Source organism: Tursiops truncatus, chromosome 9 (assembly GCF_011762595.2).
Source record: "Tursiops truncatus isolate mTurTru1 chromosome 9, mTurTru1.mat.Y, whole genome shotgun sequence".
In the NCBI taxonomy this organism is placed as follows: domain Eukaryota; kingdom Metazoa; phylum Chordata; class Mammalia; order Artiodactyla; family Delphinidae; genus Tursiops; species Tursiops truncatus.
This window is the reverse complement of record NC_047042.1, coordinates 95,140,103-95,163,342: the sequence shown is the minus strand read 5'-3', so window position 1 is coordinate 95,163,342 and position 23,240 is coordinate 95,140,103.

The following is a 23,240-nucleotide window of genomic DNA, read 5'->3' as shown; positions in this document are numbered from 1 at the left end:
GCAAACATCCTCAAACAGGTACATAATTTCTTTTCTGATGATGGTACAGGTGGGCATGAGATGTAGCTTAAACATGCCCTCTCTAAGAGGCTCAGACATTAGAGGACCTGTCGTAGCTCTGGCTGCTATAATAAAATAAAATACCATAGACTGAGCAGCTTAAACAAGAGACATTTAGGTCTCACAATTCCAGAGGCTGTAAAGTACAAGACCAAGGTGCCTGAAGATTTGGTCCCTGGTGAGAGCCCTCTTCCGGGCTTGCAGATGGCTGCCTTCTCACCGTCTACTCACGTGGCAGAGAAAGCTCTCTGTCTTCCTTTACTTGCAGGGACAGTATCCCACTTAGAGCCTCACCCTAAGGACCTCATCTAAACCTAATTACCTCCCAAAGACCCCACCTCCAAACACCACTATATTAGGGGTTAGGATTTCAACATATAAATTTTAAGAGGACAAAAGTCAGTCCATAGCAGAACCTAATGTCTTTATCCATGTTAGCAGATTTGTCAGTTTGGGGAAATTATTTAAACCACAGGAATGAGGAGGAAGAAACTTACGTTTATTTTTATATTATTACCATAACTAATTTCTGAATGGTGGTTTTGCACACAATCAGCATTTGATGGCTTAGAAGGCTAAAAACTAAAAGAAAAAAGATAAAGGACCTATATTTTTTAATGAAAGTACTAACTATGACAGAACAAATTAAGAAAAAACATTTTTACATTAATGAGAATGATTTTTGAGAAGAGAGGCTGAGATAATAATTCCGCAGAATTTCAATTATTTTGTTCTGATAGTTTTCTTTGCCCTGTGTGCTTTATAACTGATGATTTTATTTGTTCTTTGAGGTTTACAGTTTTAAAAGAGTTTCAGTTTAATCATGTCTCATCTATTCCACAGTGGCTAGAACTGACCACTTTATGTGTCAAAATTTATAATCTAATCTGTCCAAGGCTGTACCTCCTTCACAGATGTGGCTATTTAAATAGAAATTGAAATGAGTTAATATAAAAATAAAATTTAAACATTTAAAATTCAGTTTCTCAGTCACATTAGCCACATTTCAAGTGCTCAATAACCACATATGGCTAATGGCTACTATATCTGGCAGTGAAGATTGAGAACATTACCATCACTGTGGAAGGTTTTACAGAACAGGCCTGCTCTAGAGTGTCAGGAAATTATGGCCTGTGGGCCAAGCCCGCCTGCTATGTGTTTTTGTAAATAAAGTTTTATTGGAATGCAGCCACACCTATTCCTTTATGCCTTATCTATGGCTGCTTTTGTACTAACCCAGCAGCCTTGAATCATTGCAAAAAGAAACCATGTGCCCTGCAAAATCTAAAATATTTGTTACTATCTAGCCCTCTACAGGATAAGTTTGCCAGCCCCTGCTCTAGAGGATGGATACCTTAGGAGTTTGTAGCTCAGACTCTGCAGGTCAACATACTGGAATTTGAAGCCTATTTCTGGCAGAAATTAAGTGCTCTAAGCATTCTTTTTAATTGTTTGTAAAATTGGAATTGTAACAATACTGATCTTACAGACTCGTGTGAGGATTAAGTGAAAGAATTATGTAAAACACTCAGCACAATGACTGATACATTGTAAGCCCTCAAAAAACATTTCTTGTTAGGTTTTTAATTATTGTTATGTCCACTAATATTATTCTTGTGACCTGTAAAAGATGTGCAAAGGCACCCCCTCTTTCAAATCTTAAATCAGAGTCATAGCTCAAGAAGTGACAAATTAACCAAAGGTACAAAGGCCAAATATTTTATAGGCTTGATGGTGACCTAGGTATATAATTTACTTCAGGCAATGTATATGAATGTTAAAAAATAAATATCTTTTGAAATTTTATATGTATTTCCTACCTAGTGTGTGAGACACATAAACACATCTGAAATATCCTATGCCTAGGAACAAGCAAGACAAACTTTATCTGAAATTCCTTGTGTTCATACTCAAAGTCTTGGTCCTATGAAGCTGTTGACTAGTTAAATATGTCTTCCTGGCCATCATCAAAAAATCTAGAAACAATAAATGCTGGAGAGGGTGTGGAGAAAAAGGAACCCTCTTGCACTGTGGGTGGGAATGTAAATTGATACAACCACTATGGAGAACAGTACAGAGGTTCCTTAAAAAACTAAAAATAGAACTACCATATGACCCAGCAATCCCACTACTGGGCATATACCCTGAGAAAACCATAATTCAAAAAGAGTCATGTACCACAATGTTCATTGCAGCTCTGTTTACAATAGCCAGGACATGGAAGCAACCTAAGTGTCCATCGACAGATGAATGGATAGAGAAGATGTGGCACATATATACAATGGAATATTACTCAGCCATAAAAAGAAACGAAATTATTTGTAGTGAGGTGGATGGACCTAGAGTCTGTCATACAGAGTGAAGTAAGTCAGAAAGAGAAAAACAAATACCGTATGCTAACACATATATATGGAATCTAAAAAAAAAAAAAAGGTTATGAAGAACCTAGGGGCAGAACAGGAATAAAGACACAGATGTAGAGAATGGACTTGAGGACACGAGGAGGTGGAAGGGTAAGCTGGGTCGAAGTGAGAGAGTAGCATGGACATATATACAGTACCAAATGTAAAATAGATAGCTAGTGGGAAGCAGCCGCATAGCACAGAGAAATCAGCTCGGTGCTTTGTGACCACCTAGAGGGGTGGGATAGGGAGGGCGGGAGGGAGACGCAAGAAGGAGGGTATATGGGGATATATGTATACTTACAGCTGATTCACTTTGTTATACAGCAGAAACTAACACAACATTGTAAAGCAATTATACTCCAATAAAGATGTTTAGATAAAAACTGTACTGCACAGAGGTAATTATGTTTTGTAGAATATGGACTGTTAGGCATTTTAAATTGATGCTTGTCAGCAACAAGTTATTTGCTGAATAGCAATCCTTTTTTTTTAAGAGAAACCCCCTTGAGATTTAATGTACACACTTTTAAGATCATTTTAAAGCATATTTATATCACATAAAATGCACCCACTTTAAGTGTAAAGTAGTATGGTTTTAGTGAATGTATAGAGTTGTGCAACCACAACTGGAAATAAGTTTTAGAACACTTTAATCAACCCTCCAAATTCCCTGTGCCCTTTCGTGGTCAGGCTGTCCCTCGTCCCCAGCCACAAGGCAAGCACTGAGCTACTTTCTGCTGTTATGTTTTTGTTTTTTCCAGAATTTCATGTTCATATGTGTTTTGTGTCATTTATTTCTTTTACTTATCATTATGTTTTTGAGATTCTTCTACATTGTTCTGTATATCAATAGTTTATTCTGCTTTACTTGCAGTTGTATTCTGTTGAATGTACATGCCACATTTCATTTATACATGGACCAGCTGATGGATACTTGAGTTGTTTCTATTGTTTGGTTATTGTGAATGATGATGCTATGAACATTTGTGTACCAAAAAAAAAAAAAAATCTGTCTTCCAAGTTTGATAATACTCTAATCCCCATTCATTTTAGGCTTGCGGAAAATGACTGGACTCTTTGGCCTGATCATTATGGCCATGTGCAGATTCCATACTCTCTAATTTTTTCTTTAGTTTCACCTACTTAGCAGTAGCGTCTTCTCATAAAAGATTAGGAGGTATAGGGGAACTATTAACAGAAAAGGACTTTGTTGATAAAAGAGCCGCCTACATATGGTAGAAATCAGCCCTTGGCAAAATTGTGGGGAGGCTGCCAATGTGATCTCACCTCCCCTTTCTCTCACCTCTCTTGATTCGGGAGCTTCTCACACCCTGGTATCCCCCACTCCCAGCCCACTGAAATCACTGAACTCCCTGTTTCCATGTGACCCTCTCAGTGCCTAGAGCCTCCCTCCTGGACATTAATGTGCCAGGCAGGCGCCCCAGGTGTACAAGGGCTAATGGGTGTTGGACCAAATAAGAGTGTACAAAGATCAAGTGCTGTGGGAAACCTACACAGTATGACAGGCTGTTCTCAGGTTTGTTTTTAATTTTTCCTTCCACTCTTTCATCAGCCCATCATTATGGACTTAGAGCAGCATATATTACCTGCAATAGTGTATATTATTACCTACATGGAATGATCCTCTATCCTAAAATACTGCGTACCAAAGTTATTTCCAAATGAGCCTTGAAATAAAAAGAAGGGCAGGGCGGGTGTGTGGGAGGCAGATGTTGCCCTTTATACGCACCAAATAAAGAAAGAAGGATAAAAAGGAGATGGAAACAAATCTATACAGAGAATTTGCTATGTGCTTAGAATTAGGCTAGGCACATTATAAGTAGTAACTCGGTAACTAATTTTGTCGATGTGTTTCTAAAGCAGGTATTAAAAGGTCCCTTTTGTTACCAGAAAAACTGAGATTCAAAGAAAGTTAGTAATTTGGTAATAAGTGATAGAGCTGGAATTCAAAGTCGAGTCTGTCTGATTTCAACATTTATTCCCTTCTACACTGTATTATCTCTGATTAAAGTCACCTGTAGCGCATGCTATTTTATATGGTGGAACTTTTGTATAAAGTGAAAAAATTATCTGTAATTCACCTCTTTCATAAATCTGGATTGTAGCATAGATTTGATAAACATGTAAATCGTCATAAATTCCAGCAATGGATCTGAATTACAGGAGACACATATAAATCTATACACTAAATAACTGTCCTTCGCTTACATTTGCAGTGAAGGTCATGTTTGAACAGCAGCTGGCAGAGCTTCTGGAGTTTACCTGCTTGGGTTCACTGCCTGGCCCTGCACCTGTGCACTACATCTTGCACTGTCTTTCTAGAATACATGCTTCCAGGGACCCCAGAGCATTTATCTTCATCTGGAGTGCTTGGAAGTAAATGGGACTGACCATAATCCACTAGATGAAACTTGACCTTGTTGTTCCTTTCGGATGACTTCAGAGATCAGATCTCTCCCCATGAATCACCCTGGTGGATGATTTCAGATTTCTGCCGTTGGTACACTGGAAAAAGCACTTTAGTGTTCAGGATTTTGGGTTGTTTGTGAAGAGCCTCAACTTTGAAATTCTGCTTTTTCAGAGCTTAATGAAGTCTTGAAATTGGTAACCTACAGAACATTTTGCTTTCTAATGCTTTTTCTGAATCATAGCAAGACTTGAACATCTTGTCAAACTTGAAGAAACTAATTCTTCATCCCAAATTTTGTCTTGGAGAGACCCAAAGTCACATTGGGCTGGTAAATATCTGTAGATGAAGATACCTTTTTTTTTTTTTTTTTAGGTAACAACATTAGTATTTATTGTGCAAAGTTGCATTAGGAGTTCATTTTCAAAGCACAATTATCATTCAATAATACTAAGATACTTTAATCTTCAAACTATTCAAGAACAAAATAAACTACAAGATAATACTATGATAGCAGAGGCTACCAATAATTGAGTGCTTTTTCTGCCATGGTCGTTGCTAAGGATTTCATACACTGATCTCACTTATTTAAACAGCACAAGAACTCTAAGATGCATGTTTCATTGTCCCCATTTTGCCAATCAGTAAACGGAGACCCAAGGAGCTTACATGATTTAGCTAGTGTCTGTTAACAACTAATTGCATATACAGAATTTGAACTGAGACTGTTTGAGGCCAAGGAAGACGTGCTGAATTACAAGAGACAAAAAGAAAAGGTGCAAAGATAAGAACTCACATTTGAACCCAGGACATTATGCAAACCACAGGGCAACAACTGCAATAAAAATGTACTGTTTCTCTAGAAACATCTCCAGTTCTGCCCCAGTGTCTAGATCACCCTCTGTGACCAGCCTAGTGGTTCTCAACCCTAGCCTTACTTCACAATCACCTGGAAAGCTTTTGAAAAAATACCTAATATCTGAGCCCCACCAAGTAGATCAAAATACAGGGGTGGGGGTGGGGGGTCCAAGTATCAGATATGGGTCTCACGGCCATTTCAATAAATAGGTCAGTTAGCATCAGAGAGACAAGGTGACTGTGATTATAGTAGAGGTGATGGTTGTTTTCATGGTGTTAAGGGGAGGGAGATGTGAAAGAACAACTGGATAGAGGAAATCCCAAACAAATTCTTCCATCATTTTCAGGCTTGAAAATTATCAGAAGCTACATCAATGCTTGATGACACCCCCATAGACCTGTCCTAGGCCCACTAAGGTCCCAGTAAATCTTTCTGTGTCCTGACAAGTAAAGTAGCCAGGCAGTTCAGTAAGTGTATTACAGTTAAAAATATCTGATGGTTGGATAAACAGATGAAGTGATTTCAGTGTTTATTGACTCGACATGGACATGGGTGCAATGGGGCTTTTCATAAAACTGCTGGCATTTCATAAAAGCAAATCTTATTGCCAAAAACTCCTCTTCCAAACTAACATGACTCTTTTCCATGAGTGTTAATTCAACAAACAAAAAAGCACAATAAATGGAACAAGTCTGGAGACATATTTCATTGGGTCAAGGCAGTGTCAATGCCACCGTTAGAAGTTTCTGCTGCTTTACAGAGTAAAGAAGATCTTGGTAAAGAGAAATAAGGACAGAAGAAAATTACCTTGGGTTGGATGGTGCCAACTTGGGAAGCAGGAAGCCATTTTAAAATAGATCCTTAGTAAATACTACAATACCTGCCACTAAGATTGCAAAATAGTAGTAAACCCAAGAAAATGCTTTACCCCTTGTAGGCACTATGTATGTCTTCTGGACAATGCAATTTATAAGGCTTGAGAAGAAAGAACGCGCCCTCAATAAGCCAATGGTTCCCTGCATGAATGTACATTTTTCAAACTTGGTCTCAGAAGTGTAGGAAGCTCATATACATCAGATAAATTCCCATTTTGTTGCAGAAGTTTCAAAACATTCCAGAGATAGAAAACCACTAAGAAAAACCATAAGCACCTCATATAAAGACTGCTGGAAGCTTGTAGGAAGATTATATGTGGATTGCAAGATTCTGTGTATGAACCATAAACATCCACTTTTCTGCTCATTTCTATAGCTTTCCTGGGCCCATTGAAAAGATTGAAATGTTTTCAAAATCTAGGTTAAAAAAATAATACAAGTTTTTTACAGGCCTTTAAAAAACTAAAAATAGAACTACCATATGACCCAGCAGTCCCACTACTGGGCATATACCCTGAGAAAACCATAATTCAAAAAGACACATGCACCCCAGTGTTCATTGCAGCACTATTTACAATAGCCAGGTCATGGAAGCAACCTAAATGCCCATCGACAGATGAATGGATAAAGAAGATATGGTACATATATACAATGGAATATTACTCAGCCATAAAAAGAAACAAAGTTGGGTCATTTGTAGAGATGTGGATGGACCTAGAGTCTGTCATACAGAGTGAAGTAAGCCAGAAAGAGAAAAACAAATATCATATACTAACGCATATATGTGGAATCTAGGAAAATGGTACAGATGAACCTATTTGTAGGGCAGGAATAGAGATGCAGACGTAGAGAACGGACGTATGGGCACGGGGTCGAAGGGGAGGGTGGGACAAATTGGGAGGTTAGGTTTGACATAAATAGACTACCATGTGTAAAATAAATAACTAGTGGAACCTGCTGTATAGCACAGGGAGCTCAGCTCAGTGCTCTGTGATGACCTAAATGGGTGGGATGGGGGGTGGGAGGGAGGTCCAAGAGGGAGGGGATATGGAGATATAGGTATACATAGAGCTGATTCACTTCATTGTACAGCAGAAACTAGCACAACATTGTAAAACAATTATACTCCAGTAAAAAAAAAAAGAAATATTTTTAAAGACTCGGTACTCCAAGTTCTTTGTATAAAATACGAACACTGCTGATGGATAAGGAAATCCACATGACAGGTGTTCTTGTAGACATGCTCATGAGGCCTCTAATTTCAGCGCAGGCAGTAAACGTTTCTCCAAATTGGATTTGAATGAAGGTTAAAACTTCATGCACAAATGTATTGGAAGTATTACAGAGGGCTGATGCTCTCATTTTTTTTCTCGGTAAAACAGTGATGCCTGACTCCCATCCCTAGACATCCTGATTTAATTGGTATGAGATGTGACCTGGTATTTGGATTTTTTAACACTCCCGAGGTGATTCTAATAGGCAGCAAAGATTGGGAACCACTGGGCTAGACTGATTGTTCTCAAATTCCTATATGACTGTCATTCTTCTGCTTAAAATGCCATATACCTAATCTTAATAAAACAGTCCAAATTCTCCAACACAACATCTAAGGTCTTTCAAATCAGACTATTTGTCATCACCCTGGCCTCACCTCTCATTCCCCTCCTTCTACCTTAGTTCTTAACATCAACCACACATCACCTACCTCTTGGTGACTGTTTCCCTATGGCCCTTAAATAAAATAATGAAGGCAAACATTAATTTAGATCATAATGATTGAGGAGATTCTCTTTATCATCTGGAAGCCAACTGGTAACAAGCCCACTTCCGGGAAGGAAATTTTTGCAAAGATTTTATAGTTGAGCATAAAAGTTGTAATATCCTTTCCTTCTCATCCATTCAGCACCAGAACAATCCACAGTGAACTGTCACTATCAAGAAAGTCACAATGGAAAGCTTTTGGATTTCTATAAAGGGGCACCTTTCAAGTCCTTGTGTCACTTTGGGAAGTTCTTTACATTTTATGACCTAAAGCCCAACCACCCCTGACATCCAGGTGCCATATGCCAGCCACTTTAGGTCCATGTGTGTACTTACCCCCATATTCTGGCATCTTACATCACAAATCGTTAGTTGTATAAATACTATACCGTTGATAAAAGTGGTGTCCTCTCTCCTAAATTAACAAAACAATCAGGAATTTAGACAAATCCCTTCAAGGTAAATAAGAAAAATAATGTAGGAAGGATGTGGAGAGTTATTTCTCATCATAAAAGCTCCTAACCAGGAGAACAAAGTGAAATTCTAGGGCTACTTGTCATTGCGGAAGTTCTTCATCCTTCACAATTCTAGTCAGGACACAAGAGGAAAAAACAGGTAGATGTAGAAGCCCTTTGGGCTCACCTAGGTTCACCCAGTTGCAATAGGGGCTTAAATATTTGCAGGTATTAAATCTCCCTCATTCATTTTTGTCCTCTTTTTCTTTTTTCAAGTGCCCTCACTCTACTTAAAACATCCCGTCCAGACCTCCTCTGCCCACCACCATCTGACTTCTCTTCCTGGCTATCTTCTCAGTGACCTTCAGGATTAACCTCAGTAACTGCCTCTCCCAGGGGAGCCTGACCCGGACTGGATGCAAGTCTCCTCCACATGCATCTCGAGCACCCTGTCCAGGTACCTGGCACACTCCCTTCTCCCTACAATGACTGCACTGAGGTGTTCCAGAAGGGACCCCTGTACTATTTGTCTTTGCAACAACAGTGCTGGGTGTGATTCACCCTCCATAAATATTTGATGTTTCATGATTGATTGAATGGATGAATGAATGAATCCTTGACATTAAGCTCGAGAGAGTCAGTATTCTCTGTTTTAATATGCACTTGTCTATCACAAAGTTGATTTGAATATTAAGAAATATTATGCATACAACATCTGGAAATAGTAAATCCTTGATAACATTTTTTTCTCTTCCCCTTTTCTCTTCTGTATTTAAGACTCATGTCCATGTGAGGGGTACAGTTATGGAGTAACAAAGCAAAAGAATTCAGAAAGTTAATACCACTTCCTGATTAAAGCACAGATGCACAGGCAATGTTTGTTTCACAACTTGGAAAGACGTGAATTTTACATAGTAGTGCTATGCTCCCCCTTTATGAAAAAAAATATTGATGGGAGGAATGATTAAAATAGAACACAGAATGTCGATTCTACAATCTTTTAGAAGCAGTGTGGTATGATTATTAAGATCATGGCTCTAGAGAGACTTGGAGACAGGGAAACTTGGGCCTTAAATCTCAGCTACTTAGTTGGCATGTATCCTTGGATGACTTACTTAACCTAACTAAACTTCAGATTTCTCATCTTCAAAACAGGGACATATCTAAATCAACTGACTGATGTGAGGATTAAAGGAGATTATTTATGTAAAGCACATAGAAAACACTCAACAAATGAAGTTGATATTAATTACTAGGGAAAATGTGTTTTAAAAATAGTCCTTGAGATGGGAATGCATACCTAATATTCTATTTGTCTAGCACTTCTCCTACTTTTTCTGGGAAAACTATGTCCCTTTCTTTTGGGAAATATCTATCCCTATTCTGGCCATGCAGGAGTAGGGAGCTACCAATCTTCTTATGCTTTCTTGTCCAGCATAGGTGTAAGCAAATTTTAAGCCAACAAGAGTCCTTCTGTGGGATAGAACAAATTGGCCCTAAGAAAGGAATTACCTTGTCACTGTGGTGAGCTGGAAGGTGTGCCTGGGAATTGACATGCTCATGGGTCCAGCATCTTAGAAGAAATCAGTGTGAGAAAAATTAAACCATCATTGAAGTGCAGCAGAGAGGGGAATTGGGGAATATTCTGAGGGTTCAAGTCTCTGCTTCTAGTTATTCCTGGGATATATCCCTGTCCTTCCCAGAGCTGGTTACATGAGAAAATATACCCCCTTCCTACTTAAGCTTGTTAGATTCGAGGTTCTACAACATGAACCTGAGATGACTATCTAGCCTGGGAACAAAGGCAAGGACACCTCAGGGTGCTCAAGCCTGGGAGCAGGACCAGGACAGAATTCCATTGCTCTGTATGTTAGAGAGAAAGAGATTTCAAATGAGGAGCAATCCCAGAAGAAAGACAATAAGGGATAGTTAAAAAAAAAAAAAAAGAAAAGAAAAGAAAAGAAAGAAAAAGAAAAAGAGATTTGAATAATATAATTAACAGCTAGAATACTCTTGGAGTAAGAGACCAAAGAAAATTCTCCCTATTGTCAAATTTGCCCAAACAGCCATTTTTAAGAAGAATGATTAATGTGTAATTTGTCAATGTGCCACAAAGTACAATACTAATACATGTTGCATGGGATTGATTGTGTGTGTGTGTACGCATGTGAGTGTGTGTGTAAACTGAGGGACCATTTGAATTGCTTATCTCTATTATCATCATATGGAAAAAAGAAAGTGAATATGGAGATGCAAGATACTGGAGCCAGAGTTGATCTGCCAAATCCACCTAATTTCCTCATCCTCAGAAATATACAGGGGGTCTTTGGAACTCTTTCAGCTACAGGATAGGTTCTCAAATTTGTTATGTTTTGGATCAAAGAGAGACTAGAAGATTCTGCCTATTATCTGGTGTAGGGGAGCAAGACTCGCCACTCCAAAATATCTCTTTGGCATGCAGATTATTTAGAACTGAAAACAATCGAGGCCCAAAAGACTCAGGAAGAACCTTTGACCTTCCCATTCACTGCCTAAAGAATGTAGATAGAGGACCTGTTCCAGGAAGGGAGCATCACCATAGATAACTACAGTAGGAACTAGGTGTTAGACAAGGAGGAACCTAGCAAGGCCTGTTTAATTCAATTCCTCTCTCTGTCCCACTGTGTCTGCCTGGCCCAGCAAACATTTGTTTACCACATATTTGCTTTTCCATCTCCATGTCCATTGCCCTCCTCCCCTATGAAGTCCCAAACCATGGCCCCCAACATCCTCTTTTGCCTTTAGCTGACAATGGTATTTAAGGGGAAGGCTTCAGCCATTTTGGGGGGGGATGGGGGGAAGAAATGTTTTATTTAGATAAATTAAGATGGTTGTGTTAATTACATGAAATTAGCAAAGCCCAAATCAAGTGATGGAAATCTTAAATTTACTCCCTAAACAGAACCAAAATTGCATAAACATTACCAAAATAGCTCTACTAAAGCAAAGAAGAATGAGAAGAAGAAGAAGAAGAAGAAGAAGAAGGGAGGAGGGGGAGGACAGGGGAGGAGGAGGGGACGAAGAAGGAGAAGAAGGGAAATTGTATGGAAGTAGTTGTGGTGAGAAGTAGTACATGGGAACTGTGTACTTTCTGCTCAATTTTTCTTTAAACCTAAAACTCCTCTAAAAAAGGTCTATTAATTATGAAAAAAAGAAGAACAAAGACATTGTTGATTCAACTTCAGGCCAAAGTACAGTAATAGGAACCAGATTTATCTTCTCACCTGAAAGAACTGAAAAACTAGAAAAACATAAAATGGCAGTGCAAGACATTGGACATCAGGCAATGAAGGAGCATGATCTATGAGAGAAGGTGAAAAGAATAAGATGAACTCCAGGACAGTGAAAGCTTGTTAGCTTGTTGCCTGGAGAGAGCTCCTAGGCCATGGTGCAAAGAAAGGGAATGCAGATGGAGGTCGGTAGTTTTCCTGAGCTGAGGAGAGGAAACCAGTTTCTGGGGAGGAACAGGCAGCTAAAGTTCTCTATAGAGAAGATACCAGAGAAGTGCAAAGTCCAGAGTAAGTCTTCAGCTAAGACTGCATCAGTTAATGTGTGTGAGGAAACCACACAAAGTCTGGAAAGTACCAACCAGAAAGTTGAAGGGAACCCAATTCCCAAAGTTTGCACAGATCAAGAATAGTTCTCTTCACAAGAGCCTAAATGAAAAATCCCATCATTCACAAGGCTCAGAAGGTTCCACATCAGTAGAGTAGAAACTTAGTCCTAGACAAACACTGCTCTGACACTGTCTAATAAAGTTTAAAAACAAGCCAGAAAGTAACAGCCTGTTTGTAAGTAACTTAACTACATCCCAGACTAAAATGGAACAATATTTAAAGGAATGAAAAAAAACAAAAACAAAATTTTAAAAAAACCTGCAAAAGCCACAATGTTTGGCATTCAATAAAAATTTACCAGGAATGCAAAAAAGCAGAAAAAAAAATCAATCAATCAAAAACAACCCTGGAGGAGATGACAGAATAGGTAGATAAGCTAATGAGAGTTAAAGCTATAATCTATATATTCAAGAAGCTAGAAGAAACAGTAAGCCTTATAAGTAGAGACATAGAAGATATTAAAAAGACCAAAATCAAGCATTTAGAGATTAAAAATGCAATGTCTGAGATGAAAAATACAGTGCATGGTATAGATAACAGATGAGTCATTGAAGAACAATTTATCAGTAAACTTGAACACGTAGCAATAGAACTATTCAAAATAAAATAGAAGAAAAATGATTACTTGCAGTGATACTTTCAGTGATAACTGGTGAAAAGTCAAGGAGCCTAATATGCATACAAATGGTATCCCCAAAAGAGAGGACAGAATATAAAAATAGTTGAGGGAATAATGCCCCAAATTTTTGAAATGTTATGAATCCTCTAACCTACAGACTCAAGAAGTACAATAAACCTGAAGAAGGAGAAGGAGAAGGAAAAGAAGGGGAAAAGGAGGAAGATAAGGAGGAGGAAAGCGGGGGGAAGGGGAAAGGGGAGGAGGAGGAGAAAAATACACATCAAGACCCATCATAATAAAGTGCTTAAAATCAGTAATAAAGAGAAAACACTGCCAACATTCAAATAAAAAAGATACTGTGTGTGGAGAGGAACAAAAATAAGAATGAAAGACTTCTTATTATAAGCCATCCAAGGCAGAAAGACACTGAATACCAAGAAGGAAAAGGAAAAAACAAAACAAAACAAAACCTTTCAACCTATAATTCTACAGCCAGAAAAAAATAGCTTTCAGAAATGAAGGCAAAATAAAAATTTATTCAGACATTAAAATGTCAAAAGGATTAACTAGCAGCAGCCCTGCACTATAATAAACAGTGGAGTAATTCCTTTAGAAAATGGAAAAATAATACCAGGTGTAAATATGCATCTACCCAAAGGAATAAAGGGAACTGGAAAGAGTAACAACATGTAAAATTTTTAAACTGTTTTTCTTACTGCTTAAATATCATTAAGAGACATATGACTGCTTTAAGTAAAAACAGTAACAATGATCTTTTCAGTTTATAACACGTAGAATTAAAGTGTATGACAACATTATGACAAAGGACAAAAGGGGACAATTGAAGTACACTATGATAAATTTCACATACTGTATGTGAAGTGGTATAATTATCACTTGAAAGTAGACTGTAACAATTTGAAGATGTATACCATGAATTTTAAAGCAGACATCAACATAAAATAAAGGCATGAACATAAAGACAATAAAATGGAATCATAAAATAATAATAATTAATGCCAAAGGAGGCAGGAAAAGAGAGGAAAGGGAATAAAAAAACAGATGGGAGAAATGGGAAACAAATAGCAAAATGTTACAATGAAAACCAACCATATCAATATTTACATTAAATGTAAATAGTCTAAATACATTTTTAAAAAGCAGATATCATCAGATTGGATGAAAAAATTAGAATAAACTATATGTTGCCTAAAATAATTACATATTAAATATAAAGACATAAATAAGGTAAAAGAAATAGAATGGAAAAGGATAGATCATGCTAACAATAATAAAGAAAGCTTGAGTGGTTATATGAATATCAAACAAGTATTGTATATTTAAGAAAAAAGAACATCAACAGGGATAAAGAGCATCATTTTATAATTAGAAATCAATCAATACACCAAGAGAATATAATAATTACAAATATTTATGCACCTGATGTTAAAACTGCAAAATACATTAAGCAAAACCTGATAGAACTACAAGGAGAAATAGAAAAATACACAATTATAGTTAAAGATGTCCCTCCTACACTGTTGGTAGGAATGTAAATTGGTACAGCCACTATGGAGAACAGTATGAAAGTTCTTTAAAAACCTAAAAATAGAGCTACCATATGATCCAGCAATCCCACTCTTGGGCATATATCTGGAGAAAACCGTAATTTGAAAATATACATGTACTCCAATATTCACAGCAGCACTATTTACAATAGCCAGACATGGAAGCAACCTAAATGTTCAATGACAGAGGAATGGAAAAAGAAGATGTGGTCCATATATATAATGGAATATTACTCAGCCATAAAAAAGAATGAAATAATGCCATTTGCAGCAACATGGATGGACCTAGAGATTATCATACTAAGTGAAGGGTGTCAGACAGAGAAAGACAAATATCATATGATATCACTTATATGTGGAATCTAAAAAAATGATACAAATAACTTATTTACAAAACAGAATCAGACTCAAAGACTTAGAAAACAAACTTATGGTTACAAAAGGGGAAAGGGGGAGAGGGATAAAATAGGAGTTTGGGATTAACATATACACACTACTATATATAAAATAGATAATCAACAAGAATCTACTGTATAGCACAGGGAACTCTGCTCTATACTCTTGTAATAACCTATATGGGAAAAGAATCTGAAAAAGAATAGATATATGGATATGTATAACTGAATCACTTTGCTGTACACCTGAAACTAACACAACATTGTAACTCAACTATAGTCCAATATATAATTTAAAAAAAAAAAACAAGATTTCAATACTAACGTTCTCAAAAGTTGATAAAACAAAGGGATAGAAAATCAGTAAGGGTATAGGAGACACAGACAATACTGTTGACCAACTTGACCTAATTGATGTTTATAGAACACTCAATTCAATAGCAGCAGAATATGCAACTTTTTCAATTGCACATGGAACACGTAACTAGATAGACCGTTTTCTGGGCCATAAGCAAGAAAACTGATTTTTTTTAAAAAACTTAATTTGTATGTTCTCTGACCCCAATGGAATTTAATTAGAAATTAATAATAGAAAGATATCTGAACAATCCAGAATATTTGAAAAATGTTCTAAATGTACAAATTTAGGAAGAAATCAAAAAAGAAATTAGAACATACTTTGAACTCAATGAAAATTAAAAGATAACTTATCCAAATTCATGGGATACAACTAAAGCAATATTTAAAAAGAAATCTAAACTACCAAATGCCTATATTAGAAGAGAAAAAAAGGCCTCAAATCGGTGATTTCAACTTAAACCTGAAGAAACTAGAAGATGAGCAATTTATCCCAAAGAAAATTTAAGAAATAAAGATCATAGTAGAAAACAAGGAAATAGAAAACAGCAAAATGATAAAGGAAATCAATGAAACTAAAAGCCATTACTTTGAGAATGTCAATAGAGAAGATAAACTCATAGCCACCATGATCAGGAAAAAAAGGAAGAAGTTACAAATTATCAATATCAAAAATGAGAAAGGTGACATCACAGATTCTACATATAGGAAAGGAATTAAAATGACAATTTTGAATAATTTTATGCTAATAATTGAGACCTTAGATGAAATGAATAATTCCTTGAAATATATACACTAACAAAAGCTCACTCAAGAAAAAATATTTAACCAGAATAAAGCCATGGTTATTTTTAAAATTATTTTGTAGAAAAATTAAATTCATACAACTAAACAGTGTATAAACAGGGCTGCACATATATGATAAATAACTTTTTTGATAAAAAGTGCAGTGGCAAATTCTGTCAAAAAAGGGAGGTCTTTTTAACAAATGGTACTGGAATAATTGGATATCTATATGCCAAAAAATGAACTTTGATCGAGACTTTCTACCATACGAAAAAATTAATTCAAAATGAATCACAGACCTAAATACAAAATCTACAACTTTAAAACATCTAGTCAAAAACACAGTAGAAAATCTTTTCGACACTGGGTTAGACAAAAATTTCTTAGATACAACACCAAAAGCATGATCCATTTAAAAACATTGATAAACAAGACTTCATCAACAAGATTTTAAGAATTCTGATCTTGGGGCTTCCCTGGTGGCGCAGTGGTTGAGAGTCCGCCTGCCGATGCAGGGGACACGGGTTCGTGCCCCGGTCCGGGAAGATCCCACATGCCACGGAGCGGCTGGGCCCGTGAGCCATGGTCGCTGAGCCTGCGCATCAGGAGCCTGTGCTCCGCAACTGGAGAGGCCACAACAGTGAGAGGCCCACGTACCGCAAAAAAAAAAAAAAAAAAAAAAAGAATTCTGATCTTCAAGAGCCATTGTTAATAGAATGAAAAGATGAAACACAGACTTGGAGAAAATATTTGCAAATCACATATCTAACCAAACCATTTCACTCCTAGATATTTTCCTAAGAGAAATAAAAGCATATATACATACAAAGCTTAAACCTGAATGTTCATAGCAGCTTTATTTGTAATAATCAAAAACTTCAATCAACCTAGATGTCTGTGAACAGGTAAATGGATAAACAAATTCTGTTATATCCATACAGTGGAACAGATTTAAACAATAAAAAGAAATGAACTATTGAGATACACTGTAACATGGACGAATCTCAAAATAATCATGCTGAGTGAAAGAAGTCCTATACAAACAAAAGTACACACTGGATGATTTCATTTATATAAAATTTTAGAATGAGGAAACTAATCTATAGTGACAGAGAACACATCAGTTGCTACTTGGGGGCTAAGTGGAGGATAGTTTACTCGCTGGCGCAAGGAATCTCTTGGAAATGATGGAAATGTTCACTGTCTCGATTGTAGTGATCATTTCATATGTGTGTGTGTGTGTGTCTGTGTGTGTCTGTGAAAATGTCACTTTGTGTAATTTAAACATGTGTGGGTTATTGTAGGTTAATTATAAACCAGTCATTTTTTTAAAAAAAGATAAGTTGATTTTTCTCAGAGAGGAGAAGAACGGATGAATTTAATAAAATACCTAAGAAAAAAATTCTGAGTGGAATATTAAAGAAATGAAAGATCTAAGTAAATGATAGGTAAGTGAGTTAAGAAATAAAGGAGTAATTATGACACTAATAACAGCTAATATGCATTATTCAATTAATGTGTAAGAGGCATTATAATAATTACCTTGGCTCATGTAGTGTCGGCTGTGGTGACAGCAGTGCTGGCTGTCGACAGCACAGTTGCATCCCTCTCTGGCATGGCCCTCGGCCAAAGGAGGTTGCTCACCCAAGGCTGTGCCTCCTTTCTGAGGGGTTAGTTGCATCCAGTGATTGGTCCGGGCAGTGCTGCAAAGACCTGCCCCCTTGCTCTGACTGAGACATCTGCAGACATTCCAGCTCTAGAGTTCCCGGTGAAATCATCTGACACTTTTGTTGCAACTGCAGAGCAATGCACTTTCCTCTGCCCAATCCTCCTGTCTCCTACGCTTGCTTCAATCTCCTGGGGAGTTTCTCCATTAACCTCTTGTAATGCAAATATCAGAGCCTCAGAATCTATTTTCCAAGGAAACCGATCTGAAATAGTTGATTTTCTTATTTAATCTGCTAAACAATTCTCTAAGGTATGTTCTATTAGTATCTTGGCTTCACACGTGAGGAAAGAGTTGAGGTTAGAAATTTCAAGTAACTCATCTAAGATCACTAGGACAGTAGTTGGAGGAGCTGATTAAACATGGAACTTTTTAATGCCAAACTATACAGCCTCCTGGAGGTGGTTTTACCATGAATGAATTATTAAAATCAAACTTAATATTTTTTTTTACATTTTCATGTTGGCAGATTATATGAACGCTGAAGGCATAGTTTATCTTGATACATCAAAGTATCTCAAATAATGGCTTTATAAGGGGAAATGAGATATAAATGATGGTATAGATAGATGAATTAACAGCTAGTTGAATCAATGTACCCAATGAGTGTTGATTAGTAGGGCTCTGTCAAACTAGCCTGTGCATTTTTTGTGGGCAACATATTGTTCCGGCCTACACGGGGCTGCCACATAATTCAGCCCCGATAAATACTTGTGGAATTTAATTTAAGCCATCCGGAGTCCCTGATGCATTGTTATCAAGCCCTATCCTTGACCTTGTCTTATATAATATTTATGTCAGTGAATTGAATGGAGCCCACGATCATACTTATAAAATCTCCTATAAATGTTACATTAAAATAGTGTTTAATAATTTTTTATTATTTTTTAATTTTAATAAATTACATATTAAAACAAAATTCAAAGATATTGAATTCAGCAATATTTACTCAAAAACATCATTGAGCAGACACTGTGTACTAGAGCAGATACTCACTCTACTATACACTGAAATCACAAAAATGATTAAGATATTTTCAATTGCCTGGTGCAAGATGACATTTAATAGGTTTTATGAGAAGCGCTAGATTTATTTTCAAAAGGAATTGCATAATTCAGGGTAACTAGTCAAGACATTGGGTTGGCATTGGGTTGATTATACAATTATGGGACGCTAACAGTACAATATTGTTATTAAGATTATCTGAGTCAAATTTATGCTAGGTTAGTAGAAACACGGTGTCCAAACAAATAAAAGGCAGAATACCTGGCTTTATTCTGATTGGTCAGACCACATCTACAATACTATTCCATCTGAGCACCACATGAAAAACACCAAAGCCAATGAAACATTAAAAAATAACTAAGACGCTAGCAATTTCCCAGATTAAAGCAACTAGAATACTCTAGTACCTGTACTCTAGGAAAAATAAATGAAGGGGCTAGAATTATTTAATCTTAAGAAATGAAGGCTAATAAAAGAGACCACATTCACCAAGGGTTATTATGTCAAACAGAGTAAGCTTGTTCTCTGATGCTTCAGAAAGGAAGGTGAAAGAAAATTAGAAGGAAGCACATTTTGGTTTTACCCATGAAAGAACTTTCTAACAAGGACACCAATTTCAAAAGAGGAGTGTTCTCAGGACTTCCCTGGTGGTCCAGTGGTTAAGAATCTGTCTTCAAATGAAGGGGACACAGGTTCGATCCCTGGCCAGGGAACTAAGATCCCACATGCCATGGGGCTACCAAGCCCATGCACCACAACTACTGAGCCCCCCCACTCTGGAGCCCGCGTGCCACAACGAGAGAGAAGCCCACACGCTGTAACAAAGACCCGATGCAGCCAGGTAAATAAATAAATAAATATTAAAAAAAATAATAAAGGAGTGTTCTCTCTCAGGATATGGTGAGTTTTCTCCTTCATGAAGCATATGTTTATAAGTAGGTGCATAATATCTGTTGAGTTCAATAATTTCTGAAGTTTCTCCCACTTCTATAGAACAGAGACCTTTTTGCTTTAGGATAGACCATTTAATAGATGGAATGTCATTGTGGTTTTTCACGGAGTTCATAGAGCCTGAAAAATAATGCACATATTTTATTTCCTACAATGATACATTTCCTCCCTAGAGTATATCAAGAAAAACTTACTGAGGAAAACCAAATTCAAACTGCTACAACGTTTGAGGAATAAATTCCAACAAATGGAGCTTATACACTATTCTATGTATTTGATAAACTCAGATTATTAACAATGTCATAAAGATTATTCCCTGCAATATATTTTAGTCACTTGTCTCTTGACCTCCCTGTGCCCTATAATTTAGTGTCATTTCAAATTTGAAGCAATATTTATATACCCTGAATTAAGGGAATGAATACACTGCATGACTACTTTTGGTTTCAATTTAATAAGTTGGAACAAAACAATACATTTTTATATGTATTTCATAAATATGGTTTGCACTTTTTTTTCTTTTTTGGCCAAAAGATAAATAATGTAAGACAAAGAAAGTGCTAACCAAAATGTTAAATGTTTTCCAACCAGATAGTTGACAACTGTTATGAACATCCGGTGTGTTATTGAAACTAGGTAAATATTTTTGCGTTGTCTGCTTCCTAAAGAGTCAACATGTTTTCTGTTTGCTAAGATCCAAAAAAGAAGCTCTTATTTCTCTCAAAATGGTGGAAACCACTCGTGTACCATTCATTGAAAAAGGCAGAGTACTTAACCAGTTGTAGAACACTAAACCTTATCCCCAAATCTTTTTTTTTAATTAAATGACTTGATTTTTATAAAGTTAACCTCCTAAAAAAACACAAAACTCTCACACAGTGACTAGTAAGGTCAAGCAGCACACATTTTTCTAACAATAGTTATTAGCTGTAAAATACATTTCTCAATTTTCAAAGAAGCTAATGATTCATTTTATGCAACAATCAACTCTGAAAACATTGGTCTTTTAACAGAAATCAAACAATGTGTTATGATTCTAGGACAAAGAGCTAATTAACGAACAGAAACTTGTGATTTCCACTTGGGGATACTGTGATAGAAAAGATAGATATGAAGAAACAAAGCAGTCAGTTTATAGCACATCTCTGTGGATTTTATAAGAGCTAAATTTTATTCAGGACAAAAAATTGGAGGATAATTTGCCAGAAGAATTTTAATGGAACTGTAAAGTAACTTTTAGCTTTGAGGGAATTTAAACCATTATCAACATACTGATAACAAATGGAAATGAAGGACTTATTGTGTGCACGCGTTATACGATGCACAAGGATAAAAAGAGATTTAAGAAATGTGTCCTGTCCTTACTGAACTTAAAGTTTAGCAATCAGGGACAGGAGATAGGCTTTACCATGAGTGCTGTGATTAATTTTAAAGGGCTTCCTGGAGTGCTATATAGTAAAGGAAACGGACACAGCACCAAAGCTTTACAGGAAAGGGCACCATTTTTATTTATTGAAGCTTGCCCTTGGCGTGGGAGAGAGTAGTGAGATCACATGAATAGCAGGGTGAGTAATGGTTTCAAGCACAGGCTCTGGAGTCGAACAGCCTGGGTAAAAAATAAAGAAATAAACTAGCATTTGCTAATAATTAGATACTAGATACATATTTATGTGTGTGTGTGTGTGTGTGTGTGTGTGTGTGTGTGTGTGTGTGTGTCTATGGAGAGTTAAAGAGAAACATCGTACTGTGTGGACGATAGCTAGATTACACACAAAAAACCTTAGACAATTCTGTACACAGATACTAAGGGAAAATCTCATGGACAAAGTGGAAACTAAACTGGACTATACAAAAGTCTAGGGACTAAATATGTGAAGTGGAAATTGACCACAAATGGGTTAGGCTGAGCAATAGCAATAGCTAAGTTATTCCAGAACAAAGCTGGAATATCCATGTTTTGTTTCTGGTAGACACCTTTGGATGAAGTCAAAATTTCTTTAAAAAGCCATGCAGGGGCTTCCCTGGTGGCGCAGTGGTTGAGAGTCCGCCTGCCGATGCAGGGGACACGGGTTCGTGCCCCGGTCTGGGAAGATCCCACATGCCGTGGAGCGGCTGGGCCTGTGAGCCATGGCCGCTGAGCCTGCGCGTCCGGAGCCTGTGCTCCGCAACGGGAGAGGCCACAACAGTGAGAGGCCCGCGTACCGCAAAAAAAAAAAAAAAAAAAAAAAAAAAAAAAGCCATGGAGAACCCAGAAGGCCAGGACAAGGACCTTGGACATTATTCTATGCTTTAGGAATAACAGATATTTTTTTAAACAAGGAAGTATCGTCTTTCAGAAAGAGTGGGTTTTAAGAGTATGTTGGAGGATTTCCAGAAGCTCAGGGAAAACAGCAGGTTCACAAATTGGAATTCCTGCCCAGATCCTCCAAGTACCTATACAGACCAATAAGACAATATGTTTTAACACAGTGGAAAGAATGTGAGTATAAAAACTGGATGAGGAAAGAGAGGAGCAGCCTGGACCTGGTGCCTCAGAGCCTTCTATTTCTCCAGACCTCATTCAAAAATTGGTGACAATGGGTTAATACCGGCAAATGGGTCACAACTGGACACCCAAATGCGTAAGGTGGGGTCTCCAGGAGGCGTTATCTGCTGTTTTCTGACTCTGAGTTGACACTAGTCTCCAGGGATTCACCATGCCTACTTTAGTCCATCAGTCAGAGTGGGGAATTGGGGAAATCAGATATATTTGGAGTCTTGCGATGAGTCCTGTAGCCCTGAGAGTCCATTCTGAGTTTCTTTTACTTTGGAAAACCCACTTCACCACTGTCAACATGTGTGTGTGTGCTTTTGAGGGCTATTACAGTAGAAAAGACCAAAAATAACTGCTTCTTCCATAATAAATAAAACAAAAATAATATGCATTTCTGAAGGAAGTCCAAAGATTAATAGCAAAAGAAAAGACCTGAAAGATACAGGGGTGTTAATTCCTATTATATCCCTGGATAACTCAACTCTTTGGCTAACATGGGGACCTAACGGATTTTGGACAGTAGATCATCATAAACTTAATCAGAGGGTGACATCAATCACAGCTCCCACTGTAAATATGGTATCTTTACTGGTACAAATCGTTGGAGCTCCTTGCACCTGGTATGCATTTAGGTACCTATTGAGTAAATGTTTTTTTCTCCATCCTACTTAATATGAAAACAATCAGAAGGACGTGACCTTTACCTGGAAGGTACAGCAGCTACCCTCTCTGTCTTACTTCAAGGGTGTTTATATTCTTCTCATCTCTGTCCTCATAGCATCTGCAGAGACCTTCTTGTAC